The 12,278-nt window shown below is 39.6% G+C and overlaps 1 protein-coding gene across 2 annotated transcripts in view; it reads right to left on the reverse strand.

Annotated features, from left to right (window-relative positions):
- The window catches only part of CDH2 (cadherin 2), a 226,464-nt gene that overhangs the window by 19,467 nt on the left and 194,719 nt on the right, over positions 1 to 12,278 (reverse strand). The window lies entirely within an intron of this gene.

Consider the following 12,278-nt stretch of genomic DNA (forward strand, 5'->3'; position numbering starts at 1 on the left):
GTTTATGACACATCATTTTGAAACGTCCTAAAGAATATTATTTGTTTTAGGATAAATGTACACATAAAGTAAATACTGCAAAGGGAGCCAAGTATTTGATTTTTTAAAATCCTTGATTCAAATCCTGGCTCCATCATATTTTAACTGTGTGACCTTGAGCAGATTACATAAACTTCCCATGCTAACCTTAATAGTATTCAACTTTTAGACAAAAAAGCCAATGAGAATTCCATTGATTAAATCCGTCTATAACAATGTTCAACAATCTTTTCCTGTAGGGTCTAGATAGTAAATATTAATATGTTTGGATTTTGGGGCCAGATAGTCCATGTCACGATGTTTCAACTCTGCTGTTGCTGCAGCATAAAAGTAGTCATAGATAATACATAAAAAATGGGCATCAATGGGCATGGTGCATGGCCATGCTCCAGTAAACTTTATTTATAAAAATAGGTGGGAGGCTGAGGCAGAAGTCTATGTGTAGGCTGGGTGCGGTGGCTTATGCCTGTAATCCCAGTACTTTGGGAGGCCGAGGAGGATGGATCACAAGGTCAGGAGTTCCAGACCAGCCTGACCAACATGGTGAACCCCGTCTCTACTAAAAATACAAAAATTAGCTGGGCGTCATGGCACACACCTGTAATCCCAGCTACTCAAGAGGCTGAGGCAGGAGAATTGCTTGAACCTGGGAGGCAGAGGTTGCAGTGAGCCAAGATCGCACCACGGCACTCCAGCCTGGGCAACAGAGCAAGACTCCATCTCAAAAAAAAAAAAAATAGGTAGCTGGTGGATTTGGTAGCTGCTAGAACACTGGCCTATAGCATTTTTGCATGTTAGTTCTTTTTTTTTTTTTTTTGCATAGTACTAATACATACTTGGTATTCAAATCTTTATCATTGTTATTAGTAGAATATCAATAACTTTCCATTGCCCTAAAACGAAATATAGAAAATTTGTAATCAGCCAGGAAGAATAAATATTAAAATGACTTATCTAAAATACTGTGTCACTTGCATGAAGTGACAGGAATGATGAAGGAAAAGTCATATGCAAATCATATGCACAGTGAAAGTATTTAATAACTGGGAGGGGATGGGCACTGACCAGTTCAGAACACATGCTTTTACAGCCCACTAATGTGTACCCTGGCCATGAGTGTTTTGAGAATAGCATGCAAAAAGGGAATGACAATGTGCTAACCCAATCCCTAGTGAAACTTTCCTTTTGTGAAATCAGAATCTTTCAATAACTAATATATAACAGTGTTTGCAGGTTGGTAAAAATGAATGAATAACTTGGGAACATCATTAACAAAGCATGCTTTAGCCAACAATAAAAGTGTTGAAAGTGGTCTCCACAGTTATGTCCAGATTCAGCCATCTGTTAAGTTTGCTTACAAAGCAGAATAAATTTATAAAGCGATTATTTCAAGCAATCAAATATACCATAGTTAGATTATACAGCTTCATTCTCTAACATTTAAAGTCCGATAGTTGGGCTTGATTGCCCACATTAGGTCTGGTTCCCGAGACTGGCAGAAGTCCACAGAGATCCCCTGGCTCAAGAAGAGATTTCTTGACTCAGAAAAGTGGCGGGTTTGTTCTCAAGTGGCTTTCTTGTACCTGTGCCCCCATCCTTCTGTCTAGGCATCTTGCCTGGACTTTAGATTTAGCTCCAGACTGTATACTCAGATTTTTTTTTAATAACTTGGCTGCTTGGATTGCTTCTCCAGGTTTTAACTTTGTTAATGTCAAAATGGGTCCAATTCTGCAAGCTTAATCAATTGATTACCCTTATGTCTTCTAAAGTCATATTACCAGTGGTCATCTAATAAGCTGTGGCTATGAGCCTAGCCATACTGGTCCAAGCCAGTAACACCTCCTGCCTGCTACAGACCAGTGAGACTAAATAAAATATCTATCATATGACCTCTATCACAGTGCATGAGAGCTTGAACTCTCGAGTCACACAGACCTAGGTTTGAAAACCGGACTAACAGCAGTGTCCATTTCATGGAGTCATCAGGAACATTATAAAGGACATGCAAACTAAGAGAGTAGCACAGTGCCTGACACAGAACAAATATGCAACAATGCTAGCATTTATGAAAGCTATCATCATTTCCTGAAGACATCAGAGATCTCTAAGGATGACAGTGAAGTTATCGGGAGTATACTGGTTCAATTAAGCCACAGATAGAGTTGCAAACTAAGTTAGAAATTCAGGAAGAGGGCCCACAGCAGTTCAACTAACATTCTATGAGTGTTGCCAGGTGCCAACTGTCCTAGATACTGAAATAAAAAATAAGTATGACAAGTCCTTGCCTTACAGAGCTTAAGGTCAGGACCAAGAGTGGACATAAAAGCTCAAAATAGAGGTAGACAGGGAATGCTGTGGGGGCACAGAGCAGAGAAACTTGATTCAGCCTGGGACTCTAAGACAAGATGTCTTGAGATGAATCTTGATGGCTAAACAGAATTAAGTGAAGAAATGGACTACGTTAAAAAAGTGTGAGAGTGTGGTACAGGTGTTCAAGTATAGGCAGTTCAAAATGCAAAGTGGAGGGGTAATGAGAGAACAAACTGAATTGTCAACCTTTGAAGTTCGCAATCCTAAAAGCCAAACCCCAGGTCATAGGAACTGTGGGTTCTTACCCCATCTCAGGCACTTGGACTTGGCGGAATGTGCTTTCTGTGTCACCAAGACTCTAGGGATCTCATCTACATCAATATTGAAACTAATTTCCACAACTCACATAAAAAAATCAACTTCATTGAAAAAAAGTCAGTGGACACTCATATGGTAATTATATCTAGGTCTTCTGGGTTCTGAAAACCTAGGCCACTAAGAGGCACTTCTATTATAATTCCCTTTATCATGAAATTGTATGTGATTTCTTACATGTGCCAGTGCTGGATCCTGATCTAGAAGACTTTAGTATCACAGAAAGTACTAGAAGCTTTCTTCAGATAAAGGAAAGCTGCTTTCCCTTGTTTTTGGTGAACCTTACATTCCGTTTCTCATGCCTATACAGTGTTGTATTTCATGAGCTGTGCCTACTGTATCTCCTCTGTGCCAAGGGACCTACTTCCCTATGACATACCTGGATTGGTCAGAACAGTGCAACCCATTGTGGGTGAGGTAAAAAGGGTTCTCATACAATCTCCAAAAACATTCTCTAAATTCAAGTACCTAACCTGGGTTTGTTAAGACTTCCAGCTGATCACTTAAACCATTTATTTTTCTTTCTAGACACACTGAAGGTTATTTCCCAGGGAATTAGGAGTGGAAGGGATGTGTGCCACTTCTAGGCCTGGCCCATAAAAATCTCCCAAAAATCATCCTCCATGCCCTGTTGTCATGTAGTGATTGCATGGATTTAAGGCTAGGGTGATCCTAGAAGTCACATGTGAAAGATGGGAGAGTCTTTGGCACTTAGGTCCCTGAATGACTGTGTAGAGAGAAGCAGACCTCCTTTCTCCATCCCAAATGCCCACGACCTGAAACCCAGTTAATGTTAAGAAACCAATAAATGCATTTTCAACTAGACTTAGGTCACTGAAATTTTAGAGTCTGTTACAGCGGCTAGCCTATTTTAACTAATACCTTTGGCTAAACATATTTGTGTGGCTACTTCTCTCTCTCTTTTTTTCTCTCTTATTTAAGCAATATAAAACTGTCTTAGAAAATCACCTCCTCTTTGTATAAACCTGTTTTTGTTAATCTAAGACTTACTTATTATTGTATAATTCAATCAGGGTCTGCAAAATAAGTATCTATGAAGAATGGGCTGATAACATATATCAATAAAGCTGGTCTGGTACAAAGAAAAAAAAATACTGGAACATGCTTGTCCTGCTTAAAGAGGGAAAATCTCTGTTTAGTTCCCAACAATTGTCATGTCAGAATGCAGGCCATGTTTCCAGATCTTTCCGCTTTTTGAAAGGATTAGGAAACAAGAATTTTATGTGAATATTTTCCATTCTTAATTCTGCAAGCTCAAGAAAACATAGTCATGGACTATGTGTGAACAGATTCTCAGTTTATAAAATGCTACTTTAAAGTGACACAGAATCCATCTTCCAGACGTGTCCCCCAAAACACAGGGGCTGGTATGAGGTATTGCTACGCTCTGAATGTCTGTGTCCCCCACTAAATTCACATGCTGAACCTGAATTCCCAATACAATAGTATTAAGAAGTGGGGCCTTTAGGAAGTGATTAGGTCATGAGGGTGGACACTTCATGAGTGGGATTAGTGCCGTTATAAAGAATACCAAGGGAGGTTGTCTGCTCCTTTCACTGTATGAGGACACAGCAAGAAAGGCGCCTTATATGAAGCACAGAGTAAGCTCTCACCAGACACTGATCTGCTGGTGCCTTGATCTTGGACTTCCCAGGATCTAGAACTGTAAGAAATAAATTTGTCTTGTTTATAAGCTACACAGTTTATGGAATTTTGTTATAGCAGCCTGAACAGACTGAACTACTTTCTTTGTGATTTCAGAACCATCTCAGATCAAACAAAAAACAAACAAACAAAAAAACACCCCAATGAACCAGGTGCCAGTCAGTCTTTAAAACTTAAAAAAACACATTTCAGAATTCAGGCAGAGTGTTCTCAGTCCTGGAATGGGAAACCTACATAGTGTTCTCTGAGCCTAAGGGGTGCTGGGCCTTACCTGGAGAGACTGAGAAGAAAACGGAGCCAATTGTCATGCTCTAGTCAGCAACAGACTTGAGTATGAGAAGAAAGATCTGAGACATGGTGGATCACAAGGGCCAAGAACCCAAGAGTGATCAAGAGAAAACTGATGTGGAATCTTTCCACAGCCACGTAGCCTTACTGTCACAACCTCCTTTGCCCAGCATCAGCTTCAGTCTCTCACAAGTTAACTCTGCCTGACAGAAAAGTCCTCATCCCTTTGATGCAGGACATTTTCTTGACCTCTTTGTGGGACTGGTGACAGGGGTGCCCCATTTACTCAGCCTGCTGAGCCAATTCCTTGTGGGAGGGAGCGCACAGGTGAGTGAGCACGGGAACCAGCCGGCCACTTTGGCACTGGCAGAAGCAAGCTCCGTGCAGGCCCTGTGGTGGCGTCTAGGTGGGGTGCCTGCCACCCCAAGGCTCCAGAGGGCGTGTTACAACGCTCTCGTAGCTCTGCTGTCCGCAGACAGCAGTGTGTTATCAGCTCAGTGGGCCATTTGCCTTGTTGCGTGGGGTGGCTGCCCCCTGCCAGTGTGGGCAAGAGGTCCGTGTGACAGCCTTTTGGGTACCCACACTTGGTGGGTCTTGAATTCTTGTCTGGTACCCAAGAAGAATGAGGTCATGTGGACAAACTGAAGGATGGTGAATGTGGAGAATTTTATTGAGCGATGAAAGCAGCTCTCAGCAGAGAGGGGAGCTGGAAAGGGGATGGGAAGGGCAGGTCGCTCTCCCCTGAAGTCAAGTCACCTCTCTGCCCCTCTCCTCTGCAATCAAATGCCTCTCTCTGACATCCAGCTGCTTCTCTCTTCTACCGGCTGAGTCTGGGGTCCTTATAGGGACAGAATGGGGGGCAGGGCAGGCCATAGGTAGTTTTGGAAAAGGTAACATTTGATTGGTAAAAAGACATTATTCAGAAGGAACCAATCATGAGAGAGCAGGCAAACAGGGACAGAAGTACTCACTTTGGGCCATAGGTTCCAGGCGTTTCAGCTTTAAGGTGGGGCTTTGACAAGGACCCGTCCCTGTCTGCCTAGAGTTTCTCTGCCTCCTGCCTTTATCACCTTGAGGCTGGCATTGCTCCTTGAACCAGAACTCATGGTGTGAAGGGTTCCAGTTTCTATCAATTATCATTTGTGACCCCAGCCAAGATGAATAGCAGTACCTCTTTTCATAGATTATGAGTTCCCACAGCAGCCCAAGGCCTTGGGAATGGTTAATGTTTCAAGTCAAATTCTGAAAGCACAGGAAGCTGCTGGATGTTCTAGTTCTGCTTCAAGGATGGGAGAGCCTTCTGACAAATTCGCATGGCATTCCAAAAGGCAGTATTTTAGTTGGCTGGTTGAACATGAGCTTTGTCAAGGATGGTATAAGATATGATAGACACCATTTTCTTTGCACTGAGGCAGACAAAGATTTAATCTTCACTCTGCTACTTTCTAACAATATACGCCTATTTTACTGGACTATTGTGAAGGACAAATGAACTAATGTATATTTCAATAACAAAATAATGTACTTAGTACAGTGCCTAACACAAGGTACACCAAATAACAGCTTTTGCTATTAGTATAGAGAATGAAACTGCATTGTGTTAGGTGATGTAGGGAGAGGTTTGAAGTGAGCACCAGTGACTGAGCACCATTTATACACACTTGATAAATGTTTGTAATTAAGTCTAAGCCTTAAAAAGCAGAAGGCTAACAGTTTCTCTTTCCTATCCTGGGGCTGAAAGGGGATGGTCCCAGGGAAAGTGAGATATCGGCTATATTGTACATTCACCCTGATTTTATTAGTGACGCTGATACGGAAAGAACTTGATACGAAGATCATTGAAAGCGATACCGTATCTGCAACCAACCCCATTGGCCAAAAGGGCACTGAAGGACCATTTACTAATGAGGGTAATTAAGCATGCCTTACTAACCAGCAAAAAAAGCCCTGCTGACTATAGCAGTGAAACAGATAAAGAAAGAACTTCACTCTCTGAAAAGAGACTAGATATGATACTAAAAGTGTCTGTTCAACTGCTAACAGCCCTGTGTGGAGATAACACTCTCAACAGAACACATCTAATGCTAGTTTCAAATATGGGCCCAACCTAGCCTCCTGACAATCTAAGCCACAGCAGAAGATCCACAAACTCTAATAAATCTCTGTTATACACAAGGTAAGAAAAAAGATATCGGAGTAGTTGTTTTTTTTTTTTTTTTTCCCATTTTACCCCCTTAGGCCCCTCTTAGTTATTTTGTTAAAGAAATTAGCAACCTGTACCTTGACATAGAACTTATACAGACAGAGACTCCAATCAAAGACAGGTAAGATAAGAACTACCCTTGTAAAAGACTATTTTGCTTTGTTTTCTTTGTAATCATTTAGCTGCTGGTCTGGATACTTTGTCTTGGCAGGAAGAACAGGAATCTTAGCTGAGCCAGTTTCAGGCTAATTTTCTGGAGACTGCTGTACAGACCTGCCTTGCTGTAAACACAGTCATTACCTGGCATCCAGCAAATACTTAAACTGATCTCTGAGATCTACACAACTTTTAAAGCTCAATAAACAACATGTGGTTCAGTTTACAATGGAATACTATTCAGAAACAGCAAAAATTATTCTTTAAGACTGTCCAGCTAAGACATGAAGCAGATCAGACCAGCAGCTCGTCATCACCAGCCATTCACACCTGAAGGTACACACAGGCTCCATAAAAAAACAGCAATGGATAATAAAGATCGATGAAAACTTGTCCAGAACACAGCATGGCACCAGTCCCATTTCCAAGGCCTATTATTGTAGAAAGAGAGTATCTTCAAAAAAATAATAAAAATTATGAATTAGATTCCATTGCCAAAAATTCTTACTTCACACTACAAAGAAACAGAATTTCTAACAGGCAGCCACATGTAAATTACGGAAAATAGAACCCAGTGTATTTCATACCGCTGAACTTCTCAGGAACTGACCATGATTTTAAGATTTAAAGTAAGAACATCTATTTAGAAAGTGGAGTACTTGTAGTAAGTACACTTAAAAAATAAGATAAATGGCTTATTTTTCTTAAAGAAAAAGTAAAACAGAATCCACCAAAAATCTAAAAACAAACAAACTTTGCAGAATATAGTCAGAAAACTTACCCTATTGGTTTCAAGACACTTCGAAAGCTACAGGAATCAAAACAACATGGGATTGACTCAAGAACAGACAGAACAGGTAGTATTGCATAGAACAGCAGGAAGCTAACCCACAAAGCCGCACACACATATCACCTGCTTTATGGCAATGTAGCACCGCAATGCAGTGGTAAACATCATCTTTTTACCAACGGGTGCTGGATATTCATAAAGAACATGAAGAAGTCCTGACCCATGTCTTAACCAAATGAAAAATCAATTACAGATAAATTATTGACTTAATATGATAGGTAAAACAATATAGCTTCAAGAAAATAATATATGTAGTTGGGGGGGATTCATTACCTTGGGGTAGACATTTTATTTTCTCATTATTATTGTTTTTCTGAGTCAGGGTCTCTGTGGCCCAGGCTCTGGAGTGCAGTGACGTAATCACAGATCACTGCAGCCTCGACCTCCCAGGCTCAAGCAGTCCTCCTACCTCAGCCTCCCAAGTAGCTGGGACTACAGGTATGAGCTACCATGCCTGGTTAATTAACAAATTTTTTTTTTTAAGAGATGTGGTCTTACTATGTTGCCCAGGCTGGTCTTGAACTCCTAGGCTTAAGTAATCCTCCTGCTTTAGCCTCCCAAAGTCCTGGGATTATAGGTATGAACCACTGTGCCCCACTCAAAGTTTTTAAATAGAAACATGAGCACTAACCATAATGGAAAAAAAATGATAAACTGGACAACATAAAAAATAATAAAAAAACTTCTGTTCGCCTAAAGACCCATTAAGAGAATAAAAGAGCTATAGAATGAGAGAATATATTTACAATATATTTATCTAACAAGGAACACATATCTATCATCTATAAGGACCTCCTACAAGTCAGTAAGAAAAAGACAGGCAACCCAATAGAAAAGTAGACAAACAGGCTAAACAAACATCATGAAATAACATATCAAAAGGGTAAAACCGTAGGCAGGAATATCCCAATTAAATAATGAGACATACATCATCAATATGGCCTAAATTTTAAAAGACTGAAAAAAATCCAAGTGCTAACTGAGGAAGAGGATGTGGAGCAATTGGGACTTTGATGTACCACAGTGGGGAAGGGAGGTGTCAATGTATGATCACTTTGGAAAACGTACAGGACTGTAGTTGAGCTGCAAATATGCACACTCCGTGGCTCAGACATTCAACTCCTGTGCACACACCAGAAAATGCACTAGAACATATGCACACAAATGTTCATAACAGTTTTATTCATAATAACCCAACTGGAAAACCTCAATTGCCCAAGTGAAGTAGGATGGATACATAAAATGTAGTTAATTCTTCCAACAGAATACTATTCAGCAGTGACAAAAATGAACGACTTCTACACATGAATCTCACAGGTACAATGTTGAGTAATAGAAGCCAGATGCACAGAGTGCCGACTGTTTGATATCCATTTACATAAAAGTCAAAAACAGGGGATGCTAATCTATGGTGACAGAAATAAAAAAGAGTGGTTACTTTGGACAGAGGGCAAACCACCTGTTTGTGGGTATAAGGGAAGCTTCTAGGGTGCTGGAAATGTTCTTTGTTGGTGTGAGTTGTAGTTACACTCTTAACCCTACAGAAAGCATCTGCTTCTGGTTGGGATAAAGTCATGAGACCATTATTCAAACTCTAATGCCAAGAACAAACCAGCTAAGTTCCCAATCAAAGCTTTTTGAAACCATAAGATAGCAGAGAACAAAATAAAGCCTAACTGAATGAAAATATAGAATCAGACAAGCCCTTTCTAGGAGAAGATCCACAGCTGCTTTTATCCCTGAAGGAAGAGTGAGAGGAGGAAGATAGAACTCTGCCTTTAAAAAACATAAGGATAAATCACCCAAACTTTGAAGGAAACTTAAGTCACCGTGAGTCAACAGGCTGGATGAATTCACATCCTCAGGGAGTCTGCACCCACCACTGACGCTTTCTCATGGGCCTTTACCTAGTGTATGAGGGGGTAAACCAAAGGTTGGGTGCAGCGCTGAAGAGCTGTCATGCTAAGGAAGAAGTTCCAAAAGGTAGATTGGGATGTTAAAGCACAGACAAGACACCGTTTAGGAATCTGTTGTAGGATGGAGGTAAGTGAAGGTAGAGGCCTTGGAAATGAGGATAAGTGAATGCATTTCATGAACCAGTTTAGAGATAGAGGAGAAAGAGCCTTGGTGTGGCACTCCTACATCACATATTTTATTCTGTTATGAGGTTAAAAATTAGATGCATAAAAACCCCATTATATAATTTTGTCACAACTGTCTAGAATGAGAACTGCATGGAGAAATCATGGAAGCTCTTGGTCTAGACTAATATGCTATCAAAGAACCCAGAGGCTACAAAAAGACACCACAGGAAGATTGGTACCAAATTAAAAAAATTAGCCCCAGAGTATGAGACAGATAGAATTCCAGAAAAATCTTTGGACTTGTGGGGAAGTAGATATGAAGCAACACATTTATGTCCAAGAGTTTGGCTGGGGTCAAAAAAAAAAAAAAAAAAACCCCAAAAGCCAACAAGCTTCAGAGATTAGGTAAAGAGGAAGTTGTAGATTTATGATAATTATTTTAACAAATCTTACAATAGATGAGTTTTACCACTTAATCTCAAGCATCAATCTAAGTGGATAAAGTCAACAAATAAAATAAGTCTTTCCTAATATAACTATAACAATACGGCCATATTAAACAATTTATTGGACTGGTGGGGAAAGGAGAGGAAGATTCAGATTAGGTGACATTAAATACCCCACGGTCCAGTCCCTATACGAGAATTTTCTTGGTTCTTGCCTCTGAGCCTCCAATTTTGGGCAGCATCCAGTTACTACCGGTGGTCTTACAGTTATTACTACTTTTACTGAAGCCTAATTGAGCTGGGTTTTAGGTTTATCCCTTTGTAAAGTATGCAAAATTACACAAAAAATAAAATACTGGAAGTAGACGATTTATGAGAGAATGTGATCAATATGTTTGCTGATCTTGAAAATAGCCTAGGAAAGTGAAAGGATAGATTAATTAAAGAATTAAGCCAAACATGAATTTTAATATTCAGAGACATTTATAAGCAAAACACCCTAAGGTATATTTATAGAGCCACTTTAATTAGGCAGTATTCAAAACAGCTTTACACATGAGTCAAGTTTTCAACGTACTTTAAATATGCATCTCTTCTAAATGAGAGAGCTGGGGTATTGTAAACCAAGCATGGAACCTGGAATCAGAATATGAGGCCTTGAGTCCTGGCTCTGTGGGTTACAAACTCTGAAAGTAAATCATGCAACTTTTTTCAAATGTAAAATGGAAAACTCTAAGGGGCTGCCACAAAGATTATACAATAATGGATGTAAATGTGCTTTGTAAAATGAAAAGTGATATATCATTTCCTCAAAGGAGTGAAGCAAGGGAAAAATATGTTCATGAAAATTTGCTTTTATTCAATTAGCAGCCTTATCAATAATATCTGCATATATACTTAAGAGAGTACATTTTAACTTACTGATACTGATGCAAAACCAAAGAATCCTGGGTTCTCTTTCAGACTGTTATCCCCGACATTTGCATTAGCCAGTAGAAATCAGATGACTATCAAATGTATCTAAGAATTACCTGTCATAGTGATTTCTCATGGATTACATTAATATCGCCCATATAATTTCAAGAGAAACTGTATCAGAATAGTTTAGGCTGTGAATTCAGAGAAACCTGAATGCAAACTCTGCATCTATTACTTCCTAAGTGCATGATTTTGTAGAATCTAACCGTCCTTAACTTGGTTTTATACCACAAAAGTGGAGATGTTCACAGTGCTAGTATCACAAGTTTCAAGGATTTAAGAGAGAGCAGCACCTAATGTACTTAACAGAATGCCTGACATGTAGTATAGAGCTTACAGATGTTTGCTATGATAACATTGAAAATGTTGCTTCAGAGCAGATGGAGGTTTTTGTTTTCCATTTATGGTCATTCTCATCCTTGAAGAGGTATGCAATCCCATATGCACATAGTGATATAGGTTCACATTAGTTAATGGCCAGAAGGGGATTCTGACATCTATTGAATAACCACTTCGAGCCAGGAACTATGACAGACACTATAAATACAAAGATGAACTAGATGTTAACTCTAACTTCAAATATTTCACAAGAATGTAAGACTCTTAAGGATAGATATTTGTTAACTCTGCCCATGGAGGTATCTTCAGGGATTAAAATAGTGCCTGAAATATTGGATTTCCTTGGTAAATACTTGGGGAATAAATAGTCTTAGTGGTTTTTCTACCATACATATAATTATCCAGATCCCAAAGTAGAAGATGCTTTTAATATATTTTGGATATCCAGTGAAGAGAAACTGTAAAGTATATTTATCATTACACAGATATAACTAGAATTGGGTTTAAAGTCTTTGAAACAAGGT

Source organism: Pan troglodytes, chromosome 17 (assembly GCF_028858775.2).
Source record: "Pan troglodytes isolate AG18354 chromosome 17, NHGRI_mPanTro3-v2.0_pri, whole genome shotgun sequence".
Lineage (NCBI taxonomy): Eukaryota > Metazoa > Chordata > Mammalia > Primates > Hominidae > Pan > Pan troglodytes.